General features: G+C 40.8%; 1 long non-coding RNA gene across 1 annotated transcript in view; it reads right to left on the reverse strand.

Annotated features, from left to right (window-relative positions):
- Positions 1-2,312: 2,312 nt before the first annotated feature.
- The window catches only part of LOC122159583, a 36,791-nt gene continuing 27,873 nt past the window's right edge, over positions 2,313-11,230 (reverse strand). The window contains exons 2-4 of the long non-coding RNA XR_006168563.1: positions 3,798-3,910; positions 3,109-3,211; positions 2,313-2,390 (exon numbers count right to left, since the gene is read on the reverse strand). This is a non-coding gene — a long non-coding RNA (uncharacterized LOC122159583). The remainder of the gene's footprint in view (positions 2,391-3,108; positions 3,212-3,797; positions 3,911-11,230) is intronic.

Below are 11,230 nucleotides of genomic sequence, written 5' to 3' on the forward strand. Positions count from 1 at the left end.
AGAAGTTGTGGCTGATATCAGCAGTGGAGGGAAACTTGTACAAGTGAAATGTTTGGTAAAAATTGGAAACGGGGTAGAAGGCAGAAGCTGAAGCTAATGTCCATGCTGACGTAAGTGCTTTGATAGAGGAAAACTATTTTAGCAGACCCCAAAGGTTCTATGTAGAAGCAGGCACTGGTATAATTTCTCTCTCATTATCAGTGGAAACTACTAGAACCACATGGATTGTGGAGTCGTGGAGTCTGCAGCTGGTGAGATGCAGAGTGCCCTGATCATAAAAGCATCCTCAGGAGGATGACAGCACACAAAACGCCTGGGGATAGCTAGCAGGGAGCTAAGTGTGAGCCACCTGAAAGCCCCAGCAGCAATGGAGGCCAGCAGCCTTTATGGATAGAAGCACGGCCCATAGGTTGAAGAGAGAGATTATCCATTCCTATTTGGCACTAGTCAGACCACATGTGCACAGTGCATTGCTCTCAATACACGATGGATGTTACTGAGCTGGAGTGAGATCAGAGAATACCCCCAAGGTAGTTATCCAGGTGATCTAGAGAATGCGTCAGCCTCATCCTTGGAGGTTTTGCAGACTCATCTGGATACAACCCTGAGCACTTTGGGTTGAGCTTTGAGCACGAGGTCCCTTCCCATCTGCATTATTCTGTGATCTCATGGCTCTGCTGACTCACAAATCAAGTTACCTTGGTTTATGGAGGCCCCTCCTAAGTAAAACATCTGCTCTTCTGTAACTTAGCATGAAATCACAGACAGATGCGCCATTTCAAAACTCTGCTGGAGACCTTGTTACAACAAATGCTTGCACTTAATTGTTTTGCTGGGAAAAAATAATCTCCTATCTGCATACTGAACAATAAGAAACTATCAGCCAGTCAAAAAGGGAAGGCAGGAAAAGGCATTTGTAAATCAGAATAGTCTATGTTGTTTACTGCTGTGCATTTTTTTTTTTCTTTTTAAAAGTCTTATGATGATTGATGGAATACAGAGGATTTTATTTCCAAGAGGCTGATTCAAATCCCAGCTTCATATTCAGAAACACAATGCCTCATTCACTGGAGGGGCAAACCAAGATACTAACTACTCAAGCGTTCATATTTATTCAGAACCAAAATAGGAGAAGAAAGCTACTGGAATGTGCCACTATTATGCCCACAAAATACACTGATACTCATGAGAGCATACACCATATGCATCTCTTTATGGTGCAGGAACTACTAATTAGTGATGGATTTTGGACAGCTTTGGAAGAGGCCTCAAAGACTCAGTAAGTCCTGAAGTTACACCGACTCATCTGAAAGCCAGGTTTTACATCATCCCAGTGTCAGTGACAGCAATGCTGCAGGCTTTTTTTTTGTCATGGCAGTTACAGCCAGCAAATCTTTGATGGGCCCATGTCTTGACAGAATTGAGCATCACAGAGCTACACTGACATGGTCTTCAGTGCTCTGATGGAAGTCTAAACTTACAGTTGTTAATAATCTTACAATAGACTCTCTCACACTCTTCTTTGTAACTCATGACAATTTCTTTTCTCATAAGGGCATTTTGGTACCTTTATAATGGCCTCTTCCATTTCTTCCATCATTTTCACCAGCTCGTGTAGGCATATCTGTCAAAGGAAAAAGGTTAGGAGTGGGTGAGACTGGGCAAAGTGAGACAGAGGGAGAAGCTGCGAGTTTGGCAAGATGGGAAATGAACACAAATTACTCTGTAAGCTCTGCACATCTCACAGACTATCTGCAGGCTTTCTTAATGTTAACTCCTCTTAGAAAATGATAAATCAAATAATTCCTGTGGCAGTTATTTGTGAATGTTTTACAGTCAAAAGAAGATAGAGGAAGTGCGAGTGTGTGCCTATTCATGCATTCAGCTGACAACTGTTTCCACACTGCAGTTACATGTAGGAACTGCTAGAATAGCCAGCTAAACAGAAAAAAACAAGAGGCCTCTTGCTTGTTTTTACAGCAATTCTGGTCTCAAGTACTTTTGTGAGTATCTAAACTGCAAAGACTTGTGATGAGGAACAGGATTTTTTCTTCTGTGTGAAAAATCCCTAGCATGCCAAATGCCATCCTGGTTAAGAACCCTGCATACCACAGTTTACTTCTGTTTTTATCACTAATCAGGGTATCTTTCAGCTGGTTTCTTCCCCTGAAAATATATTCTTGTGCAAGTTAACCAGACCTTAGGAAATACTGATGTCTTGGTTTGAACATTTCTGTGTGTCAAATCAAAATGTAAAGTGTACATACTACAGATAGTATCAAATGATTAATGGCAAGATATGTTATTTGATCACTTACGTTGAAATGATTCCTGCACTCCAAACACGGAACCTGTTGATGCTTGTGTATGTACATCCACAACTCAGAGTGCTGAAAATAAAAATTAATATTTTTTTTGAAGAAACAATGTAGTGGCAAGCAGTTTTTTTTTTCCCTCCATTTTCTTTATTCAAGGGTTCTTGATTATTCGTAAATTTATGGTTTTGTTAAAAATGATGAAGATTCCCTGTGAGACTTCATTAAGAAATACAACAAAACCAAAATATAAAAATGACTGAAAGTGTGCCACTGCAGAAACTGCCATTTTAGGTATGCTTTCAATCAAGGACATAATTTCCTTTTCAAAAGATGTCTAAATTATTAAGATAACAATAAGAGTCACACAGTGATACTAGAAAGATGAAGGCTGTTTTCAAGGTAAGTCCTCAAATACTTTAAAGTATATTTTCATCATATTTTCAGGTTACCTTCAGTTGTTTGGAAGTTAGAAGTATTTGAAGAGCACAAATAGCTGCTTTTTGTTTTTCTTTCCAGAGCACTATCTTCTTTACAATTAGAAGTAGAGTACCCCTGACCTTACAAGCTGTGCTTCATCGCAGTGCACCAAAATACTTACTGAGAGCACATGATACAGAGGTTGAAATCCATTTTGAATCACCTTGAAAAACTCTGCCAACTGCAGTGAGACCAAGGGAATATAAACAACTTGATCATGGCCTTGCTGTAAATTGGCTGCAGGAACCACAACACTTTGCATGTCCTCAGCCACAGCTACATAAGCAGCCCCCTACAACATGTAATGCCTTACTTTGTTCATTCTGCACTCTGGATCGCTCTTGACCTCTGGAAAAGTGGAGTCCAGATCTTTACTGCTTGTCTCCATCCTTTGATACACAGATGATACCTGAAAACTACAAAATCAGAGACAGGTGAGGGATCACAGCGTGGGTGACTGCTCTGGTTACATGAATAAGGGCAAGGCAGGACCATGAACATTAAAATCTAAATTCAAAATTCACATTACACCTTTTGCTCTACTCCCTCCCCCACCTAAAATGTTTGTTTTATTCAGTTTTGCTTTAATAATAATAATAAAAAAAGCTATTTTATTAAAGCTAACACCAGCTCAATCCCATTTTTGACTGACGAAGTGTTTTGGTGAACATCCCAGAACAGTTTTTCACATTCATCTTTTTCTACACTTTTTATTGTCTAAATTAACCAGAAAGTACATGCACTAAAATTCATAGGAAACAACCTTATCTCACATTTATTTTAGCCTAACAAGAAAATAGGAACTGGACAAAATCTCAAAGAAATAACGTGTTCCCAATTTCTTAGTATACTGGGAAGTACACGCGATTATGTTCAGGCCTCAGTAATGTCAGAAAATATCCACTTCACAATGTTACTATGCGAAATGCTCTAGAAGTTGTTTGCTTTTCACTTTTTTTTGGAAGACACAGCAATGAGCACACCTGTTCAAACACCACTTACCTGTTGAAATGTCTGCTTTCACTGAAAAGCTGACTGTTCTCTGCATGAATTTTAGAATCCATCTTGCTGAGATCTGTCTTCGCCCTTTTTAGTTTCCATAGATAAGGTCACATCTGAAAACAGTATCTTTCCATAAGAAGATGTTTAACAGGAAAATCTGTTGATTTGCATTAAATAGTGTGTCACGCCCCGTCTCCTACAGAGCTGGGCTGAGATACTCAGGTGGACAATACAGCACCCTTTCCCAAGTTCTTCCTATCTGACAGGTCTCACAGCAGGCTCTTGTGTGTTTAATACTACTTTTTTTTTTCCTTCCAGATTTTGAGATGAGCTTGTAGAAAAACAGCCGTTATACCAAGCTCTAACAAAGCAACAAAATAAAATATATTTTGTATTTGCTATGAAACTACAAAAGGCAAACAAAATCTGTTTCAATCTTATTTTAAACCTTAATAATGAAAATGTCAAATTTATTACTTCAATTGTTAAATTTATCTCAATTTCCCATTTTTTGATAGCCTGTTTGGGCATCACAGAACGGCCATGGTTGGAAGGGACCTCGAGGATCATGAATCTCCACAACCCCCCCACCACGTGCAGGGCCACCAACCTCCACATTTAATACTAGACCAGCTGCATAAAGAAGCTCAAAGCTCTCACACAGGATACAAGGGACTTGGACAGAAAGAACCATCCTCATCCAGGTCTTTAACTGGCAGGATCTCACATGCACAGGGCTTTGTACCCATACCTAGAGAGATGCTGCAAGGTCTCTGACAGCGCAGTTGGCCACTGCTCAGTGGTAGGAAGTATGAGTGAGGCTGTGGAACAAGTTTTGGTATTTTTCTTCATCCCAAGCACAAAAGATTTTGCTGCAGTTCTGTAGTCTTTACAGGACAAAATAATCTGTACAAAGGGATCTTCCAGAGGCATTTCTCTGTGATAGCTCTACCACTCTAATTATACAGTTGTGTAATCAATGAATATACGGATGTTACAATTAAGAAATTACACAAGAAATTCATGCTAAATGGGTAATCATACTAGAGAAAAATGGATGGAAAGCTTACCCTTATCCTAAGTTTGCTGAAAAGACTCCAAAAGGAGCAATTGCAGCCAGCACTTAAATGGGGTCTAGGAGAGGTGGAGCAAGTCTCCACCCCTTCCAGTAGCACAGGTGAATTGCCTTCACCTGCCCTCCCAGGGCTGACTCACTGCTCACCTTAGATGGTCAATCAGAGGTTCAGGCCGTGATTCAATAGTTCCCATACAACAGTGAAGGGCTTGAGCACTTTCTCTGGTTTTCATGACAAGATAAGTTAGATATAAAATGAGGGACAGATCTTGGAAAGCTGCCTGTGTGAACACTCTCTAAAATGTGGGACAATCTTAGCTAATTCGAACTTTCATGCTTTGCTCTTAGGAAGGAAAATAATGCTACATCTTCTTCCCTCCTTGAAGCAGCCTTCAATCTCCTCACTGAGGCAAAGAGATAACCTTAGATTTTTTCGTAAGTTTGGTCTCTATTTCCTTTCCTTACAACTGCCCAGAATTCATCAAAATTCTCCACTGTGAAACCAGCAAGCAGAATTGCTAACCAGGTAAGAGCTCACAAAGCAAACAAACAAAAAAAGCAACCAGAATCCTCCTCTACACTTGCACACCATCCTGTCATCAGCCCATCTACATCCCGATGGTGTTAGAGATCTATAACTGAGACCATCTGAAACCTGCTTTGGCTTCTGCAGCTCTAACTTTGGAGCAGTAGGATGATTTCCACCACATCCTTTGCAGGAGGCATTTTCCCCCTTGCAGCCACGTGTTCTCACTGCTGGGGTTTCTTGCCACACAAGCAGACTCTGAGGGCCGTGAGGATGGAGAGCAGCTGCCCTCAGCCCCAGCATAGTCTGGCAGCTTCTCACCCTGCACTCCACAGTACAGGACTTTGCTCTCAGAGGCTGCAGCCTTCATTGGCTCACTAGGGTTGACTACAAAAAGTTGTAAGGTTCATTGGCTTGTTTTTTCAGTTTTCAGTTTCACACTGAAACCTTTCTCCTGCTGGTCATTCTCTCAGGCAGCTGTCATGTCAAGCTGTTCTACTAATTCTCATTGTGCATAGTATATATAATTTATCTGTGCTGGTTCTGCTAGTAAAGCAGCTAAGCCCTTGGGGCAGAAAGGCATTCAGGAAATTAATTTTATAGCATAGGGCTGCCTCATATTCAGGACCCACTTCAACAAAGTACTTAAGCAAAGGAATAATGACTGACTTGAATGAGAATATTAATGCTTAAAGTTAATAATGCACTCTCAGAATTGGGTCTTATATCATGACAATCAAATCATTAATCTATTCCATTACAAGCACCAGTTAACAAATACATGTCCTGGACATTCTTTTCTCAAAAGGGTAAAACGAGGCAGAGAGAGCCTTGAAAAATCTGTGTTCTGTAGTACCATAGCAAAGATCAAAACTGCTGGTTTGCCCCTGCTAACTCCTGCAAAACAGAAAATGCAGCGTGCCAGAACTTCAGTGACAACCAGACAAATGCTTCTAATGAACAAATGGACTATATGTTAAAGAACAAACAAGGAGTTTTTTCCTCCCATGAGGCAATCTCCATGGAATTTAAAAACCAAATTTAAAACTTGGATGTCACATGAATTATGAGATTTCTTGTGTGCATCAAAACAGGCCCAGCAGAAAGTACATCTGAGAGACAGAAACAAGAAACAAAAGAAAGCCAGGACATAGTTTCCAAGGTTATGCAGATAGAGCTAACGATAGTGATTAGAAGTGATAACACAGTCGTAAATCTGAAGCTATCCTGACCCAGACAAAGGCTATAAGTGGGTTCAGAAAAAAATCCTCAGTGCTCATGGACCTGCAAATGAGTTCTTATGGTTTAGTAATTTTATAACTGTTCTTAGACTAACAACAGAGACACCCTAATCAATGTAAACTGTTTCCTCAGTGAGTTCATAGATTAAATCACATGCTTTTATAGTAGTAGACTGCAGTGTAAAAACTTCCAGCTCTTTCAACAAAAGCTGTGTGATGGACAAAAGCTGTGGTGCCCCTGTGGCTGGAGTGGTTCATGTGGCAAGGTACTGGCTCACTTCTTCATTTGCCATGCTACTGCAGAGGACTGCGGTGAGCAACCCAGCTATGCTGTTGTTTTTCAGTCAGGGTCTCTGAGGAACTACAGATAGTAAAGTAAGATGCAGTGCCACATGCTAATATGTGTGATTCAATAACCTGAACAAAATTATTGCTTCTGTCCAGCTGAAGCTGGCATTATTACCACTAGTCCCCAGGTGAATTATTCATTTTAAACAGAAGAACAATTTTGCTGTTGTTAGCGTTGCTATTTTAGACTTAGCACGTAGCCTGCTTTTGTGGTCCTTTCCATTTTAGAGGTGTCCTCCATGTTAGATTCTAGAAACAGTGCTGCAGTGTGGTAAGTCTTTTTTGAAAGTCTACTGCAAAATGGAAGCTAGAAAGCAGAGCTGGCAGATCTTTAAGGAAACTTTCCCTAGGGAACAAGAGCTCTCCTTTCCCAAGCGTAGGAAGTCAGGAAAGGAAGGCAAGAGACCAGCATGGATGAACCATGACCTGCTGGTCAAATTGGAGAGCAAGAACAAAACGCATAGGCAGTGGAAGCAGAAACAGGTAACTGGGAAGAGTACAGGGATGCTGCTAGGCTGTGTAGGGATGGGCTCAGAAAGGCCAAGCCCCATCTGAAATTGGGCTTGGCAAAAGGGGTGTGAAGAAGAAAGGCCTCTCAGTTACATCAACCAAAAAGGAAAGTCCAAGAAGGCATATCACCCTGTAATGAGCAACACAGGCAGGCTAATAACAATGGACAAGGAGAAGGCTAGCTACTCAACAACTATTTTGCCTCAGTCTTCTCTTGCAGCTGCTCCTCACACACCCCTTGAGTGGGTGATTTGGAAGATGGAGATGGGGAAGCAATGCTCCTCCCACTGTAGGTGAGGATTTCAATTTTAGCTATTATAGCTGAAGTAAAATATGTTCAAGCTGAGTGTTCAGTGTGGCGTATAACTTAAAGTAGCTCAACAAAAGTACCAGTCTGAACTTTCCATTTATCAGATCTCCTAGAACTGTCGCCATAAAAATATGAAGGTAAGGGAGATACAGTCTTCAGACTGCACATCCCATACTGATCTGGGCAGCTCAAGCAGCTTTTGGTGGCTGTAGTGTCATCTCTCCCTGCTTCTCCATCCTTCTAGTACTTAGCAAATAAAAAATGCTCTATCTCAAACAGAGGAATCTGACTCAGACAAATCTAGATGGGGAGAGCAAAACTTCTGCTCAGTTTTCTCGCTTTCCTGATTTCTGAGTGCCTGATTTTGCAGTCTCAGTGGTGTCATATTCTTGACTTCATGTCTTTACTTCTAATTTCTTATTTTCTGCTTTGTGTTCCTTTACACGTTATGGCTATTTTCTTTCTGTTACATCACTGTCTTTTTACAGACAACACACTTTACTTACTCTGTGAAAGTACAGAGCTGCCACCCACAACAGCTCACAAGACAGTTGCTTCCTCCAGACGGAGGTGAAATCTTGTGGCTTCCAGTTGCATCAAGGCAAGCTTACTGACTGTCCTGAGGTGCAGTTGTGTGTCCTATCACAGCAGCCGAATGGTCATTTGCATCTTGTTTATCCATCTTGCTTGTATATGGGTAAGTAACCCTAAATCTGATTTCATCATTGTTCCACATTTAGTATGAGTTTTCACTATTTATTAAATGATATTTTTAAAAAATTCTCTGTTGTTTCCAAGTCTGCTTGCACAAAAAAGAATGTCTGCCATGAATGCTCATAGTGGACACATGCAACTTGTTTTAAGCAGATGCAGTGCTTAAAGAACATTGTTTTTCCTTCCATGTGATTGGAAAAACTTATTTTCCTATAATATTCTTTCCTTAAACTAGACTTGGCGACCATGATAACCACATGCCAGAAACTGAACTTACAAGGAAAGGCTGAGGAACTGGGTCTCTTTAGCTTGAAGGAGACTGAGGGGTGACCTCATTAATGTTTATAAATATATAAAGGGTGAGTGTTAGGAGGATGGAGCCAGGCTCTTCTCTGTGACATCCAAAGACAGGACAAGGGGCAGTGGGTGCAAATAGGAACATACACGTTTCACATAAATACTAGAAAAAACTTCTTCACTGTGAGGATAACAGAACACTGGAACAGGCTGCCCAGAGAGGTTGTGGGGTCTCCTTCTCTGGAGACATTCAAGACCCACTGGGACATGTTCCTGTGTGGTGTAATCTTGGTGTTCCTGCTCTGGGGGATTGGACTAGACAATCTTTCAGGGTCCCCTCCAATCCCTGACATTCTGTGATTCTGTGATAGAAGTAAAGATGTTTTCTATGGATTAGCTTTTCACCTCAGATGGTAACCAAAGGTGTGGCATATTGCTTGAGAATGAGTCCTGAGGAGGATGAAGCCTCCCAGAAGCCAAAGACTTCTGTGGTTCTTCCAGATGACGAGACAAACAGAAGGTGACCGCATCACAAAAAGCTTTTCAGCTCCTTACATTTCCGGTTTGCCTTAGGAAAGTAAGTCACTCAATTTCATTGCAAAGGAACTGATGTTGTAAGTTCTATACATTCATCTTTCTCTGAATGGTTTCACTGCTTCTAGTGAGTTTTCTTGTATCTGAGTTGCTTCCTTCTCCTAACTGACTGCAGACTGTTTCACTGATAGTTGTGCTGGAAAGTCCGAACATCAGAATATAGTTTGTCATTGCCTCAGAACTGTTTCTATCTGCCTGTAGGCAAGCCTATTCCCAAACATGGCAACCGCAATAAAAAGCAAAGTATGCTTTCTATTTCATTTTCTGCACAGCACTGAACCACAAAAGCAACCAACGCTGTTCTTCAGGCATTGCAGCAAAAGGCATATCACACTCACCACAGGAAAGATACACCCTCAAAGGTTTCATCACTAAGGGGGATAACTCAAGGCTCAGCATCAGCTCGTGTCCACTACCTTTTCTTCACTTCTGACTTGTTATGAATGAGGAAAATAACATGAAATTTGAAGAACAGATCCATGTCTCTTCTAGGTAGTAAAGGTCAGCTAAAACAGCCGTGTCCTGTTCTTGCAGAAATCATTCACATGTTCCTCTAAGGAGACAATTCATTGGCTTTTCTGAAGAAGTTCAATAATCTATTCAGTGTACAAAAAATTTGCCCATGATCCAGTTATATCCATCAATCATCTTTAATTTGTATGAAAAAAAATGTTGGAGAAAATAGTACAAATTATTGCAAACATCAAGGATCTACTGTATTTACTGAACACGTGTGGTGAGGCCTGCCAATGTACAGAAATGTCATATTATTTGCTGAGGACATCTCTTGGGACTTCAGTGTTCTTGCAGCATTCTCCAATCTAGTCCAGACTGTATCACTCACTCACTACCAAACATTCCTGGGATGACAGAAATCATAGTAGGTGATTTCTGTTTACCAGCTGAGCCTGTCTAAGGCTTATCTACTGTCCTTCTCTTCTCTGCTCAGTATGATAGACAGAAGCAAAGAATAAATGCCCAATGATCTTTCTCAGCAACTTACACAGTAGATAGGCTTACAACTTTCATTTTCATCAGATGCAACTATAGTCCCCATAGAGATGTTGTACTGAACAGAGTAGGAAACAGAGCTTGATTGAAAACTGGCTGGCCCAAGCCATTTGTGTCCAGGAGAACATCAGTGTTGCTAGTACATTATTCATAATACATCAGACAGTTTGTTGCAATACGTCACACCTTCCTTTTTCTCTGTATCTCACTCCTCTATCTTGCAATACTGTAAGATTCTATTTGCACCAAGTAGAATCAGACAACAAATAGAGATCATCATAGAAGAGCTAAGCCATGAAAGTTACACACTGTATTAACTAGATATTTGCTTCAGCTTTTTTGTCTCTCTTCATGGTTCTGTAGTTAGTGAGAAACAGTTCTGTTGCTTCTCTGGAACTGACAGTATGAATCAGACTGTTTTTTCTCATAAAGATTAAGCATGTAGTTGAAGTCTTTTAGACTTCTGGTGTGATTTATTGATGGGCATGCTCAAGCCATCAGGACAAATTACTTCCAAAATAAAGCAGATAAGCAACAGCTGTTTAGTCGCTATTACATTTTTCACTGCCTATCACTGCCTATTTTTCACTTTTATGCTGTCAGAAACATGAACATTACTGCACCTGTATGGAAGTGGCCTCTCAGGGTTGCCAGCCTTTGTGATGCTAACAGTGAGTACCTCCACAAGGTTCCATGCCCGACACCCATCTTGTGTTCACCTCCACCAAAAGCCCATGGATGATATGCTCTGCATCCTTGGAGTTATTCAAACTACTGGACCAGCAGTGAACAACCTGACATGCCTTC

Source organism: Centrocercus urophasianus, unplaced genomic scaffold, assembly GCF_019232065.1.
Source record: "Centrocercus urophasianus isolate 14NV4802_14NV808 unplaced genomic scaffold, USGS_Curo_1.0 seq_16, whole genome shotgun sequence".
NCBI classification, from domain to species: domain Eukaryota; kingdom Metazoa; phylum Chordata; class Aves; order Galliformes; family Phasianidae; genus Centrocercus; species Centrocercus urophasianus.